The sequence below is a fragment of the Chrysemys picta genome, chromosome 7 (assembly GCF_011386835.1).
Source record: "Chrysemys picta bellii isolate R12L10 chromosome 7, ASM1138683v2, whole genome shotgun sequence".
Taxonomy (NCBI): Eukaryota; Metazoa; Chordata; order Testudines; family Emydidae; genus Chrysemys; species Chrysemys picta.
The window spans coordinates 56,107,405-56,132,542 of NC_088797.1; the positions used below are offsets into that span (position 1 = coordinate 56,107,405).

Sequence of the window (25,138 nt, forward strand, 5' to 3'; positions counted from 1 at the left end):
GGACCTCTCTTCACAGCATTTCCACAATACATAGCTCCAAAAAGAGAAACAGTGAACCAGAGGTTACTGGATTAAATAGCTTCCTGGCACCAGGCCACTTTCACAAACTTGGGCAAGATCTTGTGGGTAGCACCAGTGGATTATATTAGGAGATTAAAAAGACAATGCTCAGGGAAGTCAGCCCAGAAGTCTATTCACTTTCCCTCTCCTGCCCCGTATATCTATTTACAAAGTAAATGTGATTTAACAAGCTTTTTATTTTCCAATCAAATCTTTCAAAAGAAAGATAGTATCCCACAGAGCCGTGTCCAAAAGTAACTGGTCAGCTGATCAGTCAAATATTGTCAAAAAATATCATAAATGGTGAAATATTTTAAAGCGCAGATTGACTAGAACAGTAACAACAGTAAGAAAAAAGAATAAGACCTTCTGGTTTCTAATAGGCTTAGCTTTAAACAGCTACTTATGCTTAATTACAAAACCAAGGTGTTTAGCTGAGTTACTTTAACTCAGAAAAATGTGTAACACAATAAAATTAAGGTCTCAGAAATGAAAGAATGGCCGCTGCCTACCTCAGGGCAATCTTCCTGGAATAACAGACAATATTTTACTTTAGTCAAATAATAAGCGGTCAGTTGACCAGTCAATTGACATTATTTGCCCAGTCAATTAACTGGTTTGCCAAACCTAACTTTGCAGCCACCTTGCTCCTGCCGCTGCTCCCAGGGCCCTCCTGCTGGCTATGCAGAGCGGGGGTGGGGAGGGTGCTGATGTCAGGGTGCCTCCTCCCCCTGCTCTTGTACCCCATATCCACAGAGCAGGGGAGAAGGGATAGCCTGGCTCAGCACTGGCAGCTGCTGCAGTCTGAGGTCTGAATGACTCAAGCCTCCAGGTAGTGAGTGCCTTTCTTAAAGAGAGAGTGCACAATCTCTGATACTTCCCCAGCAGCCAGCTCAACCAGTCTGTCTCTCTCGCTCTCACACACACACATACACACACACACCCTCCACTCCCCGCTGCCCATGTACCTCATCTCTGCAGAGCGGGGGAGGGGAGACAGGGTGCGGGACAGAGCAGGAAAGCGTTTAGTGAGTGCCTTAAAGAGACAGCACATGGTATCTCAGAAACTTCCCCAGCAGCCAGCGCGCGCACACACACACACTGTCTTTCACACTCACCTCTGTGGCAGGGTGGACACCTGCTCTGGCCTGGAAGGGCCTGAGATAGCCCAGGGAGCAGGTAGTATGAAGGCTGAGCTGATTGAGGGATGTGGCTGCAGCTGGGGCCACGCCCCCAATCAGGCTTCAGCTGGCCTATATAAGAGGCTAGGAGCCTGGTGCTCAGTAGAGTCTCTCTCTGCCTTCAGAGAGATGGGCCTGGCTGGAGCAGGGCTGGATAGCCCCAGGCTATGGCCTAGTAATAGGCTAAGGGGTACTGGGTGTTGCAGAGGGCAGCCCAGGGCTAGGCCAAGGCAGCAGGTCTGAACCCGACCTTGCTGATGATGAGTGGCCTATACTGCAGTCTGCCCCAGAGAGTGGGGGCTAGCTGGTGACTGGCAGTGGCCTTATTCTGAGGTGAGGTGGGGTTAGTGGGTGGGGGTTCCCCTGGGAGGGGAGACCTAGCATATGTATGGGTATTGCCAGGGGACAGCACCCAGAGCAAGGGGCACTGGGGTCCTGGGAGGGACATGGGGGCCAGAGAAGAGGAAAGGCAGATCACTGGCCTGCAGAGGGCGCTCCAGAGGCTGGTGAGCTAATTCCCTGGACGACCAGCAGGAGGCGCTGCAAGGGTGAGTCCGGACCCTCTTACACCTCCCAACACATACTTGTAGTATTGTTGTTGTTACTTCTTGGTACTTCCTGCAATGCACATATATTCCTCTGTAGTTTTATTCTTTCAAAGTGTGTTATCTTAGTGTTTTGACTGGTCCATGCATTTCATAATTTAATTCTTTGAGTAGTGAGTTCTAAAATGCCTAACCTGTCCTGGCTGGAGTAATTATCCCTGTGGTAACTTTTTAAAAATATATCTCATATCTAGGTGGCATCTGCACATACCTTGGTACACATAAAATTTATTCTGCACATGGATGAAAAAAATTAGAGGGAACATTGGTTAGGATCTGAATATTTTCCCCTTTCCTTCTATTTCCATTATCTCCCTGGACCAGGGTTTTGGAGCGGAGCCTGGAGCTGGAGTGCGGACCAGTAGGTTTTATGCCTGGAGTTGGAGCAGAGCAATTCAAAAATTTGATTGCTCCAAATCCCTGCCCTGGACCCAAACATCATGATGGATAAGCAATAATGTAGATTCACTAGAGAGGGAAGGGGTGAGAGGCAGAAAGAAATAGTTAAAAAGGAAGAAGACCAGCATGCCTTGATGTATCTCAGAAGCATAGAAATTAAGAGATGAAAAAGACCTATCAAATCATCTGTTTATCCCCATGCAAAAGCTGGGTCTTGGCTTTAGGATACATCTTGAGTGCTTTGTCCAGTCTAGTTTTAAATTTCTTCATCCAACTCTTCCTTTGGGGAGACTATCCCAAAAAATTAATAATTTTCAGGATCTCATTCCACTGTTCCTGGTTATGCCTCTTAGTACAAAGCTAAATTAATTCATTTCCCTCTTTCAAGAGTATTCCCCTCAAATATTTGTAGATTATCATCACTTTTCTCCACTACATGCTTTTAGTTATCACTTAGCCAATCTACCCATATTTACAATGGGTTCTTTGCTTGCATCATTCCTTTCTGTCTTTAATCATTTGTCCCTCTTCTCTCAACTCCTTCCTATTTGTTTACATGTGTTTAGTAATGAGGTAGTTGGTCCTGCACCCTACTGCAAGCTAAGGCTATGTCCACACTGGGACTTTCGTTCCTAAAACTTTTGTTGCTCAGGGGTGTGAAAAAAACACCCCGCTGAACAACAAATGTTTTAGCGACAAAAAGCACCAGTGTGGACAGCACTTCACCGGTTGGAGCCACACTCCCAGCAACTAAGCTACTGCCCCTCATTGAGGATGGTTTTATTTTGTCACCAGGAGAGCTCTCTCCTGGCGATAAAGAGCAGCCACACAGCGTACCTTACAACGGCACAGCTGCATTGGCATAGCCACACCATTGTAAGATGCACTGTGTAGACCAGTGATCTCCAATGCAGTGCCCATGGGCACCATGGTGCCCGCCGGGGCATTTATGTGTGCCCGCCTAGTGCCCAGCAGGGGAGAGAAGCTGCGGCCCTGCACCTGCTAGGGACAGAGAACTGCAGGCTGCGGGCACCGGTGTTCTCGGTCCCAGGCAGGCACGGCACCGCGGCTTAAGCCGGAGAGAAGCCGTGGCCCTGCACCTGCCGGGGACAGAACTCCGGGGCTGCTTGGGGTGGCAAAAAGCCAGGAGCCGGCCCTGGCCAGAGCCCTGCTGCTGGAGAGCCAGAGCATCGTCCCCTGGAGCCGAGCCCGGGCTGCGGCGGCGAGAGGGGGCTCCCGAAGTGTGTGAGGAGCCGGGGAGGGAGGGAGGAGGGGTCCTGCTGCCACTATCGCCACTGTTGCTGCTCTGAGTCTCCCCAGGGCGGTGCGGCATTTCCCCGCCTGAGTGGGCTGTGCAGGGCGCCGCTGGGCAGGAGGCGCAGATCCCGGCTCACGCGCTGATGGGGCGAGTGGCTGGGCAGCCCGAGCTGCCAGGGAGCTGCCCCCGGACCCAGCCCGCCGCGCACCTCCCCTGCCTCAGCCCCACGCTGCTTGCCCTGGGCCCCCACAGCTTATTGAAATCATTTACTTAATTATTTCAGCAGTAGTCAAAAAGCAAACAAGACATCAGGAAGGAGAAGTAATTTCAGTATTATTCTATCAATTAATACTATGCCTTCATCTCAAATTGTGTCAGTTTTGGTCACCCCGTCGAAACAGTATGTAGCAAAAAAGAAAGAAAAGTGATAAAGAGCAACTAAACTTATTAGAAGAATGGAAACACTTGCATGTGAAGAGAAATTACAGAGATTAGGACTCATTTAGAGAAGAGGAGATTAATAAAGCTAGATAAAATAATGAAAGGTATAGCGAAAGTAAACTGAATGTGCTTCTTTATTCTCTCTAACAGGACACCCAATGAAATTAAAAGTCAACACATTTAAAGCCGAAGAAAGGAGTCAGGGAAAATTATGCATAGCTTACGTAATTCACTGCCATAAAATATTAAGGCAATATTTTAGAACTCAAAACAAGGATTAGATTTTTATCTGAATAAGACTATCCTCCACAGTTACAGTAATTAGGATGAACACTTATTAGAATAACACTTTATGCTCCAGAATATAAACAAGAAAGTTGGTTGTCTTGGATTAGGAAGATGCTTCCCCCATTGACTTTCAATGGGATGCGTGCCCTTAAGTCATTTAGGAGCTTTTGAAAGTCCCATCCATATTTACATAATTGTCCATTATGGAGATTGTACCTTTTTCCTCCAAAATATCTGATCACTGGCCACTGTCAGACAGGATGCTGAGCTGGGCCTGTGTTCCAGTTCTTATTTTCCTATTCCATTTTTTGTGGAGGTTTAAAAACAAAATTCTTTTACCATAACTGCAATTTAGGACTCCAACACAATAGAAAAAGATGCTGAATTTCACAAGAACAAGCAAAGAATGGTGAGGTCAAAGAACTAAAGTGGTGGTTCAAAAGATGGAAATTATTCACAGATGCATTTGCATGTCTATATATGGGTTCTTCAAGCCACTGAGCAATAAACACATCAGGACCAAAAAAGCCAACGAGGATGAACAGGAAGGCATAGAATGTGACTGATTTTACAGCACATAAGAGAGTCGTGTCAAGGCTGTACTCCCACTTTGAACTTTAGGGTACAAATGTAGGGGCCTGCATGAAAACTTCTAAGCTTAACTACCAGCTTAGCTTTGGTCCCGCTGCCACCATTCCCAATGGATTCCCTCCCTGGGAAGCCTTGAGAAGCCTTTCACCAATTTTCTGGTGAATACAGATCCAACCCCCTTGGATCTAAAACAAGGAGAAATTAACCATTCCCCTCGTTCCTCCCACCAACTCCTGGTGAATACAGATCCAACCCCCTTGGATCTAAAACATGGAGAAATTAACCATTCCCCTCGTTCCTCCCACCAACTCCTGGTGAATACAGATCCAACCCCCTTGGATCTAAAACAAGGAAAAAATTAATCAGGTTCTTAAAAAGAAGGCTTTTAATTAAAGAAAAAGGTAAAAATTATTTTTGTAAAATTAGTATGGAAATTAACCTTACAGGGTAATCAAACTTAAAGAGCTTAGAGGACTCCCCTCTAGTCTTAGGTTTAAAGTACAGCAAACAAAGATAAACACTCTAGTAAAAGGTACATTTACAAGTTGAGAAAACAAAGGAAAACTAACACGCCTTGCCTGACTATTTAATTACAAGTTTGAAATAGGAGAGACTTGTTTAGAAAGATGTGGAGAACCTGGATTGATGTCTGGTCCCTCTCAGTCCCAAGAGCGAACGCCCTCTCAAAAACAAAGAGCACAAACAAAAGCCTTTCTCCCCCCCCCCAAGATTTGAAAGTATCTTGTCCCCTTATTGGTCCTTTAGGTCAGATGCCAGCCAGGTTACCTGAGCTTCTTAACCCTTTACAGGGAAAAGGATTTTGGAGTCTCTGGCCAGGAGGGATTTTATAGTACTGTACACAGGACAGCTGTTACCCTTCCCTTTATAGTTATGACAAGTCGTTACACCACTTTTGTGACAGCGGCACTGTCAGTGGTGCCAAGAGGCTCCAGTCAAGATCAGAATCTCAATATGCTAGGCATTCTATACAGACACAGTAAGAGACAGTCCCTGTCCCAAATAGCTTGCAATCTAATTACAGAAAACAGACAAGTGTGGAAAGGAAGTATTATCCCCATTTTACAAAAAAGGAATGAGGCCTCCAGAGAATAAATAACTTGCCCAAGTTCACACAGGAAGTCTGTGGCATTGTCAAAATTTCATCTAACTTTTTGGATTCCCATTCCACTGATTTAACCATAAGATCATCCTTCCACTCAGCTTCTTTAAACCTAGATGACACAGTAGTAAAAACCCCTGTGCCCCTCTAACAGGATCGGCACCTGCCTCTCACGAGCACCCACCTTCTCTGGCCAATGATGCCTGCAATCTCTCAGTTCTTTTCAGCAGGGTGGCACTCACCTCTCACAAGCTCCCACTTCCAGCCAATGGATTTCTCGGTGGATCTTCAGCAACTCAGTCCTCTGCCCAAGCTGCCTACACTGTTCCCTTTACAGGGTACACTGTCCAACCTGGTCTATCTCAAAGCCCTCAATAATGCCCTGTAGCCCTCCCCTGGCTCTGGTCCTCAGACTGACCAACAGGGCTCTGCTCCCTGCAGCCACTCTAGCCTTCTCCTGGGATGGATGTGGCAGGCCCCTGAGGCCTCCAAGCAGGGGGCCTTTGGGCCTCATCTACCCCATCATACCCCCATGTACACTAAAGCTGATTCCATAAGTAGCATTGGTAATGAGAAACAGGAAACAATTCTCCTAGCCTACACAAGGACTAAATACCCTTTTACTGATGCATTACTGAACTCTTTCCTTACTATGCTGGATTCAGGTAGCTCATGTTACTATTTCAAAACTTCTCTATTATTCTCCCATTCTCTAGCAGCTCATACCCAGTTGTTACTTATGAGAAGTGGACACTAGACAATTTCCCCTCTGCTTGGAATCTTTCTGGATCAGAAAGTTGTCTTCTACATAAATTAGGATAAAAACACCCACTCTAATACACAAGTATTAAGTGGCCAGTGAATGATACAATGAAGTCTCAGGGTTTAGCATCACTACAGAGTTAACTTGGTCTTTTACTCAGATATTGTCACTAACCTGGCTCCCATCCACACACAAAAGCCTCACCCAAATGTGGTCATGTTTTACCCTAGGGTTAGTAATCCCTTCCCACAACTCTATCATGTGCCCAAGACAGGTAAATTCTCTCAATTCGCTGGGAAAGAATCAGAGTGGTTCAGTTTACTAAAGTGCAAAGAACCATGGGATATGTCCCCAGAAGTCCTAGCACCACACGTGAGTGTAGCATCAGTGTGGACACACTCAAGTATGGCTTTGCAGTGTGGCTGCTCACACCCGAGCCAGGTCAATCCAGGTGCTCAACCCCAAGTACACTCTGCAGTGAAGACATATACTCAAACCTGTGTATGTAAACAAGCTCTTTAACTAAAGATGTGATTTTAAAATTTTAGTTAAACCTGCGCAAACCAGGAGCAGACAATCTTATTTTGGTTTAAGAGTGGCTTATTTCAATTTAGCTTAAAACCTGTTCCTAACTAACTTAATCTAAACTGAAATAAGCATGGTTCGAATGAGAGCATGCATATGGACTTTTGCACTAGATCGGTTTAAAATCACACTTTTAGTTGAAACAGTGCAACTTTGCATCTCCCTATGGGACAGACAATTGTCAAAGGAGACACTGATGGAAAATGATAGACACTTGTCTTCCCAGTGTTCTAAAGGAGGATGGTGAAATGGAATGGGGCCAGTGCCAGAAACCAAACCAGGAGAAGAGGAAGAAATGTTGAAGGAAATAAGGATTGTGAAAACAGGTGATCCAGAAAGCGCCTGCTCCTCCGAGCCCAGAATTCCCCAAGTGGCGCCTTTTCCCCTCGTCCGTGATTTTGGTGGCGCGGCACTCCAACTTTCGGCGGCATTTCGGCGCATGCGCAGGGCCGCCAAAATGCCGCCGAAGGACATGCGCCTTTTTTCTCCGCCGCTCCTCGGCAGCAACCCTGGCTACGCCACTGATCCAGAGCCAACCATATCCATCACAAAACTTTATTGAGATGCTAAAGAACAAGGGACCTTTTGCAGAAATGTTTAACACCTTTTTTGGCAACTAGGGAGTTGTATATTTACTGAAGAAATTAATGTGGCACATTAAAGCTAAAAATATTACTTCAGACAGGAAAAAAGGATAAGAGGAGAGACAGGAAACACTGGACCAGGGACAAAAGAGAATATATTTGGAAAGTTCTGAATACTTTGAGAAGAGTCAGTATGGATTCACATCAAGGAATGGGAAAGAAGTACCAGGGAAAAAGCTGATAGGGAGCATCACGGACACAATAGCATGACACAGACCCCTTGGCAAAGGGTCCCGTTCTTTGCAAACATCTCTCACCTCAGACCTGACAAACTCACTACACCAAATATGTCTTACACGACTTTTATCCATAAAGAGTAACATGTAAGGTATCTACACAAAGCTTGTAACCTGTCAACATTCATAGTCGTTGTGAGATGTATATACAGGTAACATTTAAGGAATAATGTATTTATATTGAAAGTATGCTTTATGGACTTCGGGTAGAAATTAGTTACCAGGAGACAATGTGTTTCAGTGATTGCCCACTTGGGGCAGGGTACAGTTGTTACCCTGTCCTGTTTAGCTGGTGATGCAATGCAAGGCTCAGTTGTTTAGCTTGCGCAGTTCTAACCCTTTGAATGGGAAACCATCTGAGGCAATGACAAACAATCACCACTTTTTAAAAGTTAAAAAAAGAAACTTCATGACAAAACAGAGGTTTGCCCTGTCTGTGAATAGAAACATGTGACATTCTGTAACCCAAAAGCAACATCAAGGCACCCCCATATTTACCATGGTGATATATGTTTTGTGCAAAATATGCCCTGTAAGGTATCATTCTGAAAGTCTTGATCTGTTAAACATTAATGTCTAGTTGGATTGTATGTGCGGTCATTGCATCTGAATTATGATGTCATTATGAATATTTACTATGTACCAGTATTTAAATGTATTTGCTCCTGGAGTGACACCCACAAGGTAGTTTACATCCAGTCTAGCCAACAATAGGCCACAGAAGAAGCTTATCCTCATCTGATGGGCTTTCCTGTGGGCTCTTCAGCCCGTATACGAATAATGGCTGTTATGACGCATCGAAGCATGCAAGGGCATGTGACTAGATCATGTAATACTGGACTCCATTTTGTGCCTGTACTTTTCCACAAACTGTGCTAGGGACTTTGCTTGGAACAATGAAGTTCCCGCCACACGGAAGAAGTTATAAAAGGGGGAAGTGACATCATCACATGGCCTCACTCCTCCCCCCCCTCCCCCCAATTCAAAACCTGGAAACACCTTAAGAACAAAGACTGAACAGGGGATGTGGTCCCAGGCTGAAGGGATTTCTAGTCTGTGTATGGAAGATTGGAAGATCAGGGTGAGACACTTCTTGATTCAAATCCTGTCTAGTGTATAGAACTTAGATTGTGATTTTGTTTATTTCTTAGGTAACTAACTTTGATCTGTACATGTATAGATTTAAAGTGATTAATCTTTCTGTAGTTAATAAATCTGTTTTATATTTTTTATCTAAAACAGTATGTCGTAAAAAAGGGAAATTTCCTCAGGAACAGGGGCTGGTGCATTGTCCTCTCCATATTGAGGGAGGGGCGGATTGGGAAATAAACTTACACTGGGTGGCATGTGATATTCAACCTGAGAGGTTTTTTCCCAAGGAAAGTGATGAGGTCGCTCTTTCAATAAGTGGGGGAAGGGTGTAGCCCAAGGTCCCGTGTGCTTCAACAGCAGCCCTGGGAACTACAAGTTGTTGATTACAAACTGTGGCATGTTGGGAGAACTTCGTGGTTCCTCTCAGGATGTACCCTCTGCCCCCCCAGCAGGAGGTCTCAGCACTGACTGAGCTGGGAGCACATAGCAAGCAAGCAGAAAGGAGGCTGCTGGACTGTAATTCTGTTCTGTGTTCTTTACAGAATAAAGTCCTGGTCCTGGTGGTTTCTCTGAGTGGGTCTGGTCTGGTCTGGAAGAATTGGAAGTCCTGGCACAGTCAAAGAACTATGATGTGACTGGAACAACAGACTTGGTGAGGTAGCTCCCATGACTGGAGCACTGTCATGGATGGGTATAAACTGTTCAGGAAGGACCGGCAGGGGAGGAAAGGTGGAGGAGTTGCACTGTATGTAAGAGAGCAGTATGATTGCTCAGAGCTCCAGTATGAAACTGCAGAAAAGCCTGTTGAGAATCTTTGGGTTAAGTTTAGAAGCAAGAGCAACAAGGGTGATGTCATGGTGGGCGTGTGATATAGACCACCGGACCAGGAGGATGAGGTAGATGAGGCTTTCATTGGACAATTAACTGAAGTTTCCAGAACACATGCCCTGGTTCTAATGGAGGACTTCAATCACCCTGATCTGCTGGGAAAGCAATACAGCAGTGCACAAACAATCCAGGAAGTTTTTGGAGAGTGATGGGGACAACTTCCTGGTGCAACTACTGGAGGAACCAACCAGGGGCCGTTCTCCTCTTGACCTACTGCTTACAAAGGGGGAAGAATTGGTAGGAGAAGTAGAAGTGGGTGGCAGTGACCATGAGATGGTTGAGTTCAGGATTCTCACATAAGGAAGAAAGGAGAGTAGTACAATACAGACCCTGGACTTCAGAAAAGCAGACTTTAACTCCCTTAGGGAACTGATGGACAGGATCCCCCAGGAGGCTAATATGGGGTGGGGGGAAGAGTCCAGGAGAGCTGGCTGTATTTTAAAGAAGCCTTATTGAGGGCACAGGAACAAACCAGATTGGTATAACCGAGGGCTCAGCAGTACCCCAGGTCCAGGTTGCACCCTGGGGAAGCCCGTCACAAAACAAAAGGCTGCTTTCAGTATAACACAGGGGGAGAAGTATTCTGTAGCCATTCACTGAGGAAACCCCTTGTGGAGTAGGGGAGCTTTCATGAATGTTTGGATTTTGTTCTGTATTGCAATCATTTATTTCCACCACACTCTCTTGTTTCTAATTAAATCTTTATTCTTCATTAAATAAACCTACTTCTGTTTCGTGATCAGTTCTCACAAGTCCTGTACGGTCTACAGCAGCAGGGGTTTAAGGTAAAACTGGTAAACTGAGGTACACTGGATCTAGATTTCTGAGAGTACCCAGTGTCAGGGGAACATTCAAAGGGACTTGGAGATTAGGATGCACCTACTGTTAACCTGCAAGGTGAAATTTGGGCTGGCACAGCTCAGAGGAGAGTGCTGAAGCTACCACAAGAAAGATTCCCCTCTGCCTGGAGGCAGGGGGTAACAAGTTCACTCCAAGTCCTGTGTACTCTGGAGTTTAAGAATGAGTCTGATACAGGACTGCACCAAAGTGCAATCTGCAATGTCCAAGAATAAGGAATGAAAAACTGTTGTGAATGTCAGACACAGAAGACACTGCTAAATAGATGGAGGAAGGTGACAAAAGGATAGTGGGGTCTATTCAATTCAGTTTATATTAATGATTACTTTATAATCACTTTTTATTACTATCCATGCAGTGGGAATAAATACATATAAAAAACTAGAGTGCTATTAGTCAATATACAGCACTAGTACAACAGTAACACTTCACTCTTATGTACAGTTTTTCATCTAAAGATCTGGAAACGATGTATAAAGGAAAGCAAGTATCATCCTTACCAGTCAGGGTAAGCTAGATATACTGGAAGTCTGAACAGCTAAGTGGCTTATGCAATTTGATGTGTCATGCCAGAAAGAGTACTAATCCTACCCTAGCTAAATTAAGAGGGGGTAGAAGTCTAGCCAAAAAAATGAATGTTCTTTATTAATACCAAATGGAGCTCAGCTGTGTAAATAAAAACCCTCTTGCCTCAGCTGAAGCATCATTATCTCCTCTCTCTGTCATCCCTCCTTCCCTCTACAAGACAACTCTAAGTAGAACCATTTGGTACAAGTTTCTCACAGCAAGTCTGTTGCTCATGCAAGTTGGGTGGTGTTAGTATATAGGCTTGTTTGCCAGCCTGAGATAGAATTTTGGGTTTGACTTTTTATATTCTTATATCTTATACTAATATATGTGAACAAAGGGATCCTTACTAATATGTGTGAAGAACAATGAACACAGACACTGTGTGTTGCATTTCCCACAACCAGATGGGGCTTTTAGTACAATGAGAAAAGATAAGGGATCAAGTTAAAGTGTTAGTGGGCATGGTGGGAGTATAATATACACATGTAAACTTGAAGACTGCCTCAACTCCTATCTCAATGCAAGGTCAAGTAACCACTCGGGAGGGGCAAGGGAGGATGGGGGAGGGTGAGCAGGCATAAGAAATACTGAAAGCCAAAGAAAGGCCTGGCCTTGGCCAGAATACAATCTCACTCCTTACTCCTCCCATGGGATACAAAAGAGGTGGGACAAAGACCTCAGACTCACAACCCTCCAAAATGGAACATGACCATAAATTGTAAGGGGTGGGACAGGGGCATGCATTGCAGGTATATTTGGGCCTGCTAAGAAGGAAGAGGTGGGAAATGGGGACACAGGCACGGCTCTGTGGTGTGGGTGTCAGAGCTCGGAAGGAGGACATGGCATAAATGCTTTGTGGCATCAGAGCTGGGAACAGAACACTGGGAAACAGACTCTACCGGCATGTAGAGCTATGGATATGCTTGCTTTGAACTAACCCCAATAAACATCACCTTGCCTGCACTTCAGACTTCTGGTCTTCTGCTTTCTGTCTGGGTGACCAGAACCAGAGGTGGAGATAAGTGAAAACCCTCTAACAGGTGGGAGTGTGTCTGTTTTTATCTGCATCTGGCAAGTTCTCCTTAGGCTGGAGACTAAGAATGAAGTTTTCAAGAAAGTGGTCAGACAAGTACTATATTTGCAAGGCACCATGGTCTAGTGCAGTAGTTCTCAAAGCCAGTCCGCCGCTTGTTCAGGGAAAGCCCCTGGCGGGCCAGGCTGGTTTGTTTACCTGTCGCATCCGCAAGTTCGGCCGATCGCGGCTCCCACTGGCTGCGGTTCACCGCTCCAGGCCAATGGGGACTGCAGGAAGTGGCACGGGCCGAGGGATGTGCTGGCTGCCCTTCCCGCAGCCCCCAATGGCCTGGAGCGGCAAACCACGGCCAGTGGTTATGGGAACATGGCATTAGCCTCCCATGATGTGCCTTATCCTGCAGTATTTACACAGCTGATACAGGAGCTGCTGCACAGAACAATGTGATGCCAAGCAAGCAGCCCTGCTGGAAGACACAGAGCAGAGCAATTTGCAGTTGCTGGCGACAGACACACATCACCTTGACACGGCTGAGCACCATTTCTGGGCCGGGCAAACGAGCACTGACTGGTGGGACCACATCGTTTTGCAGCTATGGGATGATGAGCAGTGGCTGCAGAACTTTTGAATGTGTAAGACCACTTTCCAGGAACTGTGTGAAGTTTTCCCCAGCCTTGAAGCGCAGAATACTAAAATGAGAACTGTTCTGACAGGGGAGAATTGAGTGGCGATAGTTCTGTGGAAGCTTGCAATGCCAGACTGCTACCGATCAGTGGGGTATCAATTTGGAGTGGGTAAATCTACTGTGGGATCTGTCGTGATCCAAGTTTGCAGGGCCATTAACAGACTTCTGCTAAGAAGGGTGGTGACTCTGGGCAACGTGCAGGATATATTGGACGGTTTTGCCGCAATGGGGTTCCCTAACTGCGGTGGGGCTATAGCCAGAACACATATCCCTATCTTGGCACCAGACCACCTTACCAAAGAGTACATAAACCGAAAGGGGTATTTCTCAATGGTTTTGCAAGCACTGGTGGATCACAGGGGCCATTTCACTGACATCAACCTAGGATAGGATGGTCGGGAAAGGTGAATGACGTGTGCATCTTTAGAAACACATCTGCTCAGAAAGCTGCAAGCAGGAACTTTCTTTCCAGACTGCAAAATAACCATTGGTGACGTTCAAATGCCAATCTTGATCCTGGGAAACCGAGCCTACTCCTTGCTCCCATGGCTCATGAAGCCGTACACAGACAGCCTGGACAGCAGTATGGATCGGTTCAACCACAGGCTGAGCGAGTGCAGAATGGTGGTGGAATATGCCTTTGGACGTTTAAAAGGTCGCTGGCATTGTTTGCTTACTAGATTAGACCTCAGTGAAAGCAATATACCCATTATAGAATCATAGAAGAGTAGGGTTGGAAGAGACCTCAGGAGGTCATCCAGTCCAAACCCCTGCTCAAAGCAGAACCAACCCCAACTAAATCATCCCAGCCAGGGCTATGTCAAGGACGGAGATTCCACCACCTCCCTAGGTAACCCATTCCAGTGCTTCACAACCCTCCTAGTGAAATAGTGTTTCCTAATATCCAACCTAGATCATCTGCCACCAGAGAACAACCTAGTTCCATCCTCTTTGGAACCTCCCTTCACGTAGTTGAAGGCTGCTATCAAATCCCCTCTCACTCTTCTGAAGACTAAATAAGCCCAGTTCTCTCAGCCTCTCCTCATAAGTCATGTGCCCCAGCCCCCTAATCATTTTCATTGTCCTCCACTGGACTCTCTCCAATTTGTCCACATCCTTTCTGTAGCGGGGGGGCCTAAAACTCGACGCAATACTCCAGCTGTGGCCTCACCAGTGTTGAATAGAGGGGAATAATCACTTCCCTTGATCTGCTGGCAATGCTCCTACTAATGCAGTCCAATATGCCATTAGCCTTTTTGGCAACAAGGGCACACTGTTGACTCATATCCAGCTTCTCGTCCACTGTAATCTCCAGGTCCTTTTCTGCAGAACTGCCGCTTAGCCAGTTGGTCCCCAGCCTGTAGCAGTGCATTGGTTAAGTTTAGAGGCAAGAGTAACAAGGGTGATATCATGGTGGGCATCTGCTCTAGACCACCGGACCAGGAGGAGGTAGATGAGGCTTTCTTTGGACAACTAACAGAAGTTACCAGATCACAGACCCTGGTTCTAATGGGGGACTTCAATCACCCTGACATCTGCTGTGAGAGCAATACAGCAGTGCACAGACAATCCAGAAAGTTTTTGGAGAGTGTTGGGGACAACTTCCTGGTGCAACTACTGGAGGAACCATTCTCTTTACCTGCTGCTTACAAAGGGGGAAGAATTGGTAGGAGAAGTAGAAGTGGGTGGCTAATATGAGGGGGAAAAGAGTCCAGGAGAGCTGGCTGTATTTTAAAGAAGCCTTATTGAGTATGCAGGAACAAACTATCCCAATGTGCAGAAAGAATAGCAAATATGGCAGGCAACCAGCTTGGCTTAACAGAGAAATCTTGGGTGAGGTTAACCACAAAAAGGAAGCCTACAAGAAATGGAAACTTGGACAGATGACTAAGGAGGAGTATAAAAATATTGCTTGAGCATGCAGGAGTGTAGTCAGGAAGGTCAAAGCACAATTGGAGTTGCAGCTAGCAAGGGATGTGAAGGGTAAAAGGCGGCTTTCTACAGGTATGTTAGCAACAAGAAGGTGGTCAGGGAAAGTGGGACCCTTACTGCATGGGGGAGGCAACCTAGTGACAGATGATGTGGAAACCGCTGAAGTACTCAATGCTTTTTTTGCCTCAGTCTTCACAGACAAGGTCAGCTCCCAGACTGCTGCACTGGGCAACACAGTATGGGGAGGAGGTGAGCAGCCTTCAGTGGTGAAAGAACAGGTTAAGGACTATTTAGAAAAGCTGGACATGCACAAAGCCATGGGGCCGGATGCAATGCATCAGAGGGTGCTGAGGGAGTTGGCTGATGTGATTGCAGAGCCATTGGCCATTATATTTGAAAACTCTTGGTGATTGGGGGAGGTCCCGGATGATTGGGAAAAGGTAAATATAGTACCCATCTTTTAAAAAAGGAAGAAGGAGAATCTGGGGAATTACAGACCGGTCAGCCACACCTCAGTCCCTGGACAAATCATGGAGCAGGTCCTCAAGGAATCCATTTTGAAGCACTTGGAGGAGAGGAAGGTGATCAGGAACAGTCAATATGGATTCACCAAGGATAAGTCATGCCTGACCAACCTGATTGCCTTTTATGATGAGATAACTGGCTCTGTGGATATGGGGAAAGCGGTGGACGTGATATATATTGACTTTAGCAAAGCTTTTGATACGGTCTCCCACAGTATTCTTGCCAGCAAGTTAAAAAAGTATGGATTGGATGATTGGACTATAAGGTGGATAGAAAGCTGGCTAGATCGTTGGGTTCAACGGGTAGTGATCAACGGCTCAATGTCTAGTTGGCAGCCGGTATCAAGCAGAGTACCCCAGGGGTCAATCCTGGGACCGGTTTTGTTCAACATTTTCATTCATGATCTGGATGATGGGATGGATTGCACCGTCAGCAAGTTTGCAGATGATACAAAGCTGGGGGGAGAGGTAGATACGCTGTAGGGCAGGGATAGGGTCCAGAGTGGCCTAGACAAATTGGAGGATTGGGCCAAAAGAAATCTGATGAGGTTCAACAAGGACAAGTTCAGAGTCCTGCACTTCAGACAGAAGAATCCCATGCATCCCCATGCATTGTTATTGCTGCCTGCTCTGTGCTCCATAATATCTGTGAAACAAAGGGAGAAAAGTTTCTGGCGGGGTCGGGGGTTGAGACAGATTGCCTGGAAGCCAATTTTGAGCAGGCAGACATGAGGGCAATAAAAAGACCACATTGAGGGGCTCTCTGTCTCCGTGAGGCTTTGAAAACCAATTTCAGCAATGAGCTAGAGTAATGTGACATTTATCTGTGTTGTTCCTTACCAAACTGTCCCCTCCATTGCATTTTCTCCCCTGTAAACTCCACCCCCACCAACCACCATGTGTTGAATGAATAAAGAGCTTTTTCTCCTCAATACATTAAGTTTTATTATGCACACACACACACACACAGAGCAAAGAAAAACCTGGGGCAAGAGGGCTGATAACACTGTGGGGGGGAGAAACAAGGACAGCTTGCTTTACAATTGCACTGCAATAACAATCAAAGGTGTGGGACTGGGCACCTTCTGGTCCTTGTACCCTCCCCTGATGTTGAGTGCAAGGGATACCAAACTTCCCCCCGCCTCATAGGACATTTGGGGGAGGAGGATGTAGAACTGTGCGATGATGGCAGCAGGTTCAGCATATGCTGCAGAGGGACTCTAGCATCCAGCTGCCTTTCCTGAACCTCAACCAGATGCCTCAACATGTCTGATTGCTCCTTCATAATCCACAGCATCTCTTCCTGCGTGGCATGCTCGTGCTCCCTGCATGCTCTCCTGTCCATGTCCAGGTTTTCAGACAGTGTAATCCTCCATGCTCTAAGCTCCAATTTGTCACTGTCAGAGGCGCACATTAACTCATTGAACACATCCTCCCAAGTCTTCTTTTTCCACCTTCTAATCTGGGAAAGGCTCTGTCCTGGTCTAGAGGATGCGCCGACAGACAAGGTTGCAGCTGCAATGAATGCAAAGCACAAGGGTAGCACTGACAGTTCATATATTGTTTCTGGTGCAAGGTAGATTTTTTTTTAATAAAAAAATCCCACCCCTCAATACACTTCACTGCAAGCCACAACGTAATCACAAGCACTGGCTATTGCAAGAATCGGTTTTCTGCTTCAGCCATGGTGAGTAAGGCCACAAGGCCTGGGCAAGAGGTCTTGTGCTGCTGCTTTTGTGAAGACATCCTTGGGATCACAGGTTGGAACTTGAGAAAAAGTCCCCTTTCTCCTAGCACCTGGATGGTGCTTGACGACAGGCATCAGTGTAAAGCCCCCCCAAATAGTTTGTTTTCCACAAAAGCGGCACTGGGTTGGGGTGGGAGGGAGACAAACAGGAAGCCGCCCCCCCTTTTTTTCCCAATGCTGCTTGCAATACACGGTTATCCCTTCCAACCACAACCACGGCACATTTGGGAAAGCATGGTTGTGTGACTCAGATTTCACCAAACGGGGCAGATTACTTATTGAATTGTTTGCGGTTTAAGGGCTAGCATTGAAAACTTCCCCCATTTCCCTTAGGTGATCCTATGTGATATCACTCTCTTCAGGGTAACAGAGGCTGCAAGGGAGCAGGTGCTGCAAGCCTCTGGGAACAAACCCGGTCTTTATGCTGCAATGCTGTGTGCTGCAATGTTGCCAGCAGAGTTAATACTGGCGTGGCGCAGGCAAGTGTCCTACTGTGGTGGGTGAAATAAGGCAGCCTTTCCCAGAAACCTTCTGCAAAGGATTGCAGAGTGCCTCCATGAGAGCTTCCTAGAGATCTCCATGGAAGATTCCCGGGCCATCCCTGTGCACATAAACAGTCTTTTTCGGAGAGCACCCTCTGTGTAGTTGGAGTGGCCACTGATACCCACTACACTTACTTTTTTGTTCAGATTAAACATAAATATAATAGCACGTAACCCCTACAGTTTGATTGGAAATGTGTACTCACCAGAGATGCCTTCCCCGGCACCATGCTCCACCACCAACTGGTCCTGTGAAGGGATGGGCTCCAGGGTTAAAAACAGTTCTTGGCTATCGGGGAGAATGGATCCTCTGCTTGCCTGCCTCACATTCTCCTCATCATCATCATCAATAATGGCCTCCTCGTTGTTGCTCGAGGTCGCTCAGGGCTCCTGGCAGGTATCCACGGAGCGTTTTGGGGTAGTGGTGGGGTCACCACCGAGAATCGCATGCAGCTCCTCATAAAAGCACCATATCTGTGGGGCAGAACCAGAACGACTGTTCACCTCCCTTTTCTTCTGGTATGCTTGCCGAAGCTCCTTTATTTTCACATGGCACTGCTGCGTGTCCCTGGTGTAGCCCTTCTCCTACATACCCCGTGCAATCTTGGCATAGATGTCAGCATTTCTTCTGCTGGATCGGAGCTCTGCCTGCACAGACTCTTCTCCCCACACAGCAATAAGATCCAAGACCTCCTGTGTACTCCATGCTGGAGTGCCTTTGCAGCCTTGAGTCTCCATGATCAGCTGTGCTGGCGAGCTCTCCACGCTGATCAAACAGGAAATGAAAATTCAAAAGTTCCCGTGGCTTTAACAGGGGAGCGGCTGATTCCTCTGTACCTTGCTGACATGCAGTGGAGTTGAAAATGCTCACCAGAGCGGCCACAGCAGAGCACTGTGGGACAGCTCCTGGAGGCCAATTCATTAAAATTACGCAACACAGTGTCTACACTATCCCCATATCGACCCATGGATGTCGAATCAAGTGCTATACCTCTCGCGGAGGTGGAGTACAGAAGTCAGCTTTACAGGCCACTTAGGTTGGCGGAAGGGACTCAGCAGTGTAGACACATACATTATTAAATCGACCTAATGCGGCTTATGTCGGCCTTACCTTGTAGTGTAGATCAGGCCTAAGTGTTAACCAATGTTCCCTTTAATGTTTCCCATGCATGTTCAGAATGGATTTTGTTATGTGCACCAATATGACAGTGATGTGTGACACATCACCTCCATATTGGTGCACATAACAAAATTCATGTGGTGGGGGTGGGACTGAAGGGCTCAGCATATGGCAGAGGGCTCTGTGCGGGCTCTGGGGTGGAGCCAGGGATGAGGGGCTCAGGGCTGGGGCAGAGATTTAGGGTGCGGGGGGTGAGAGCTCAGGCTGAGGGGAGGTCTCTGGGGTGGAACCGGGGATGAGGAGTTCAGGGTGTGGGAGGGGGCTCAGGTCTGGGACAGGGGGTTGGAGTGCGGGGGTGTGGGGGCTCTGGCTGGGACTGCAGGCTCTGGGGTGGGGCCAGGGATGAGGGGTTTGGGGTGCAGGCTGCCCTGGGGCTACCTGGGCTGGCGGGGGGAGAGAGGTGCCTCTCCCTGCTGTGGCAGCTCCAGGGCTGGGTTGGGGCCAGGGGATGGGTGCTTCTCCCCCAGCCATGGCAGGTCCGAGCCAGGGCTGGGTTGGGGCATGGGGAGGGACACACCTCTCCCTCGGCTGCAGCAGGTCTGGGACTGGGGGAGAGGCATCTCTCCCCCACATAGCCCTAAGTGCCTGTGCGGCGATTAATAGGCTGCTGTGCAGCTGCGCAGCTTAGAGGGAACTTAGGTGCTAACTACTACTATTATTATTGTTGTTACTATGGGGGCTAGAACTGAAGTGGAGGGACCCAATTTCATTTCCAACAGGGTGGCTGCAGCCAGAGCTGTCTTAAGCATCAGGCCCATCTTTCTTACATCACAGGTATAGAAAATGCCAGCTGCTCCTTCCCTCTCCTGAAAACACCCCTTCCAGCCATATCTGCATCTGCAACAATGCGTGGCTGATGTCTTCTGAATCCCAGCAGCAGCAGAGGTTTCTGCATGGGATGGAAGGATTTCAGCTACAAATTTATTTTCTAAGCTGCCTAAACAAAAAGTCTCCGTTTTCATCTGTATCCAAATCTAAGAAAGGAGGTATGAGAATAAAGATACAGAACAATAAGCTATTGTGCACAACAACCATAAGTTATAAAAGGACTGTCATAAAAATATTGCCAGTGTGAATGGAGAAAATATTTTGAGTAGTCAGTATCTTTTAGTAGCATTAATTTCACCCCAGTACATTATAAAATAATCCATCAGCCTTAAGTAACAGCTATTATCCCAGCCTCTAAATGCATTCTGCTTGGACATTTCCATGAAACGGCTTTTCTTCTCTCTTGGTTTTCACAGTGTCCCCGCAACACCCGGTAGGCAGACTTAATCTAACATGCCTCATGTCACATCACTGGGACTGTGAGATAACACCAGCCAAGGAGCTAAGGAGAAAACGTATATAATTGATAAACACTGGCTGAATCAAAAATAATGTGGGACAGAAGCACATGCTAGAATGAACAAGCCTCTTCCCTGCCCCACCATAGTTCCAACCAGTATACCTCCAGGCTGGCCAACAGTATCCCCTGCTATTCTAGTGTCACAAAGCTCTCCTAAATAGACTCACTCTAATCTGGTCTGCTGTTTCAGCCCTGGGATCCCAACACAGCCCTCACCAATGAACTTCAAACCAAAACAGTATCACACGCTGCTAAAGTCCACTAAATTCCACCTTTGACTGCAACAAGGAAAGGCTCAGGCGGTGGGGACAGGCTGACAACCCCCAAGTGAGGGCAAAGAATTCGGCAAAGAAAAAAATTTAAAATGAACAATGATAGATAGGCTTAGATCCAAAATCTGATAAATTTTACTTCTCTTTAAATGGAAGATAAATTGAATGAAAATTCAATGTGTGCCGGTTTTGCCATAACCACACATTAAGACTCAATCAATCAAGTTTATTGCAGCATTTAAAAATACCTACAAGACAATCCATGGCTTTCCTCAATACTGCACCATGAGATAGCTAATAGAGTCTAGGTGCTTCAGGGAACCTGGAAGGATGCTGAAAGTGAAGAATGTCCAAGTAATCTTCTTGGAGATCCTTCACATTTCATAAGTAAAGGAAGACAGAAGGATCCTGGAAGTGAACGGCTGGCTAGGTACGTGTTGTAAAGTGGAGGGTTTTGTGGAACACTGGCCCACCCTGTGTGAGGTCAGGGACTGCACAGTTTGGTAGGCCTCCATCTCAGCAGAAATGGAACCCATCTGCTAGGGGATAGGCTGGCTAGATTGGTCAGGAGTGCATTAAATGAACAACAAAATGCGAGGGTGAAAACAGGAAACAAATGAGCACTTATTTAGCACAAAATCAAGATGCTGAGAGAAAAATTAATCAAGACACCAAAAGATGTGAAGAGAAGAAATTCTTTAATTGCCTATACACCAATGCTAGAACCCAGAATAATAAACAAGAGGAACTGGAATTGCTTATTTATGAGCATAAATTCACCCTATCTTATATTACCAAAACCTGAACAGAGGATTTGCATGATATGAATGTTAAAATCAATGGTTACAACCATTTAAGGAAGGATCAAGTGGGCAAAAGGGGAGAGATAGCAGCAGTCTATTTAAAAAACAATATTACTTATTTCCAAGTCACTGGCAATTTGGAAGAAAGTGATCTTGAATGCTTATGGATAAGTGTCCTAACAGGTACAGCACAAAATGGGGTATTAGCTGGTGTGTGCTACAGACCACCAAATCACCTTAGAGAACAGGTTTACCCTTAAGCATCCAATGTATGGGGGGAGAAAGCTGCGCTAGCATGTGGGACTTCTGGAGGTCTCATGTTGCCAGTACTAAAACATCCTCAGAATTACTAAAAATTGTATAGCTACAATTTTTAAGTCAAAAGATGTTGAGTCCGATACAGAGGATTTCTATAGTAGACCTCATCCTGACAGACAGAAATCCTCTTTTTTTTTTTTTTTTTTTTTACAAACACAATAGGATTTGCCACACTGGATCAGACCAGTAACCCACCTCATTCAGTATCCTGTCACTTTCCCAGCCCAGTACCATTTGCTTCCGGAGGAGGTTCACAACACTCTACAATAGGCATTTATGGGATCATAGCCCGCAGGAAAGATTTTTCTCCTAATCCCCAACAGTTAGAAGCTGGCTCACACCCTTGATGGGGCTAGGCCCTTTCCAAAATTCTTGGCATCTTTGTTGTGGTGGTTTTGTTTGTTTAAGTATTTATAGAACACTGGATAGTCTTGCATTCTACATAGAGGTATAATCACTTTTTTAAGCCTGCGAATATCTTGGCCTCAATGTTACATTGTGTCAATGAGTTCTACAGACTGTGTGCTGTGTGAAACATATTTCCTTTTATGAGTTTTGAATTTAAGACCTTCCAATTTCATTTACGGTCCCCCCTCTGCCAATAACGTATCTATTCTTAACTTACATCACCACCTGATGTTAGAAGTCTTCAATGTCTGCTTGGCAGAGAAGCTATTTAAGAAGTATCTATCTGTGACAGTCTGTATCCCTATGTCCACCACTTTTACAAGACTACGATAAATTTTGTGCAAACTATGCCGTGTAATGTATCATTTGAAAACTCACGATTTGCTGATCATTATTCTCCTGGATAAAATGTGTGTGGCAACACTGTAAAAGTTATAAGATTCTACTGTAAGATGTTACTAAGACATATTCCAAATCTGGGGAAGCAGCCCAAACCAGTTCATCAGAGACAAAAGGCAAACTGACGCTCAGCCAAGTGTCAACGAAATCAAATGGACTGTCACCTGGTTAAGTGGCCATTCTTTGGGAGGAAAAAGGGTGTAAGAAATGTACATATTGGCAAAGAAACAACTGGAGGTTCCCGTCCCCACAGATTTTCCGAGTCCTGAACCGAAGTTGGAGATGATTCTCAAAGAGGAGGAAAAGTATAAGAATGGGGAAGACACACCCCAACTTATTCTTCCCTTTCTCTCTACCCATGGCTGCCACAACCCCTGAGAAACATAGTAACAGCTTTGGACTGAGGGAGGCATCCTGTCTGAAAGAAATTCAGCCAGTAAGACATGCTAAGACATGTGGTGAGAGAGACTTTTGCTTTGAATACACTTAGCTTTTTAAGTTAGATGTTAGTTGCATTTTATCTTATTTCTTTGTAACCAAATTCTGACTTTTATGCCTATTACTTGTAATTACTTAAAATCTATCTTTCTATAGTTAATAAATTTGTTTTATTATTCTATCTAAACCAGTGTACTTGAATTGAAGTGCTTGGGAAACTCCATTTGAGATAGCACGATTTATGGATATCATTTTCTATTAATAAAATGATGGATTTTATGAGAGCTTATGTTCTTCAGGAGAGGACTGGGCCATACAAGATGCACATTTATGGGGGAAAGTCTGGGACTGGGAATTTGCTGGTTTTGCTCTGCAGTATAATTCAAGAGTGGCTGGCCATAGCACTCATACAGTACAGCTGAGAGTAATTTATATGTTTGGGGTAATTTACATGCTGGGGGCTGTGTGTGAGCAGATGAGGAATGGTTGCTCTCATAGCAAAGCAGTGTAAAAGGCACTCCAGGCTGGAGAACTGAGGGAACACAGCTGTTCAACCGTCCAGATTGTACCCTGGGTAATGTCGCACCATCATTATAGCAAATCCAACTAAAAATTTAAGTTACTATATGACCATACGTTGGAATTTGGGACAAAGACCTAAGTGTAGGATATTGTTTCTCTCTATCCTCCATTTTTTTCCCCACTGAGCATCCAGATTAACTCTGAAGAGCAGTTTGTGACCCAATCAGCACAAACATGTTTACATTTGGCAATGAACAGTTCTAGTAAATAAACAACCACCATCACCTGCCAGTTACAGAACCAAGGAGGGAATTCCGAGCTCAAAAGACACCTCCCACCAGCGCACATTATGCAGACAAGATTAAAGACAGAACATTTTACAGAGAAGCCTCAGGCAAATGTCATTTTTCCATTTGATCCTAAAAAATAATTCCTGGCATGGAGGCGCTATCCAGGGCTTCAAAACAGCAGAAGTCAGTGCTGGGCAACAAAGTGAAAAGTTCAACTACAAATCAACATCTCCTTTACTTCCTTGTAAAGACATTCAAAGAGCACTTGTGCACTTTGATTTCTCATTCTACTCCCCACATTTTCCCCTCTCAGAAACTTGAACTTAACATCATTCCCTAATTGTTCTGTTCTTTTTCATTAGGAAACCATGTCTCTCCCACCCTCCTCCGCTCAGCATTCCTAATGGACCTGGTGGAACACAGCTGTGCTTACTGTTTTAATACACCAGCATCATCACCAGCATTATCCAGGGATAACTGAATGGAGAGTACAGACAGTCCTCGGACTTATGACACAATTGGTTCCTGAAAATCGCATCTTAAGTCAAAACTTCATAACTCAATTTTCTCATAGGAACAATGTCGGATCAAGCGTCAAAAGTCAAAACGTCAGAAAGTCAAAACAGGATGTCAATTTATAAACACGGTAAGTGCCATTCGTCGTAACTCGAATGTCATAAAGTTGAGGACTTGCCTATATGCTTATCAAATCTGCAGATGAAACCAAGCATGTTGGGGGACAGGATTAGAATTCAAAACAACCTTGACAAATTGGAGAACTGCTCTGAATTCAACAAGATGAAATTCAAGAAAGACAAATGCAAAATAATCCACTCACTCTCACTCAGACCTCTGTGCCTTCTGCCACATAACCCCTGAGGTCTGCAGCCCATCTCTTAACCAGCCCACCACACCTCCACCCTTTCCTCCTTGAAGTTTCTCTTTAAATTGGCCTTCATTCCAAAGGCCTGCACAAACCCTACTCCCTCCCCTCAGCTAACAAACTTTTCCTCAGAAGAAGCTAAAATGAAGTAGTAAGGTTAAAAGAAAAAAATCCAGAGAAATACCATGAAATTGGAAAGCTCCACAGCAGACTTTGCCAGTCAGTCACACTGTTC

The 25,138-nt window shown here is 45.7% G+C and overlaps 1 protein-coding gene across 8 annotated transcripts in view; it reads right to left on the minus strand.

Annotated features, from left to right (window-relative positions):
* The window catches only part of NDST2 (N-deacetylase and N-sulfotransferase 2), a 242,065-nt gene that overhangs the window by 192,590 nt on the left and 24,337 nt on the right, over positions 1-25,138 (minus strand). The gene's annotated exons all lie outside the window — the stretch shown is intronic.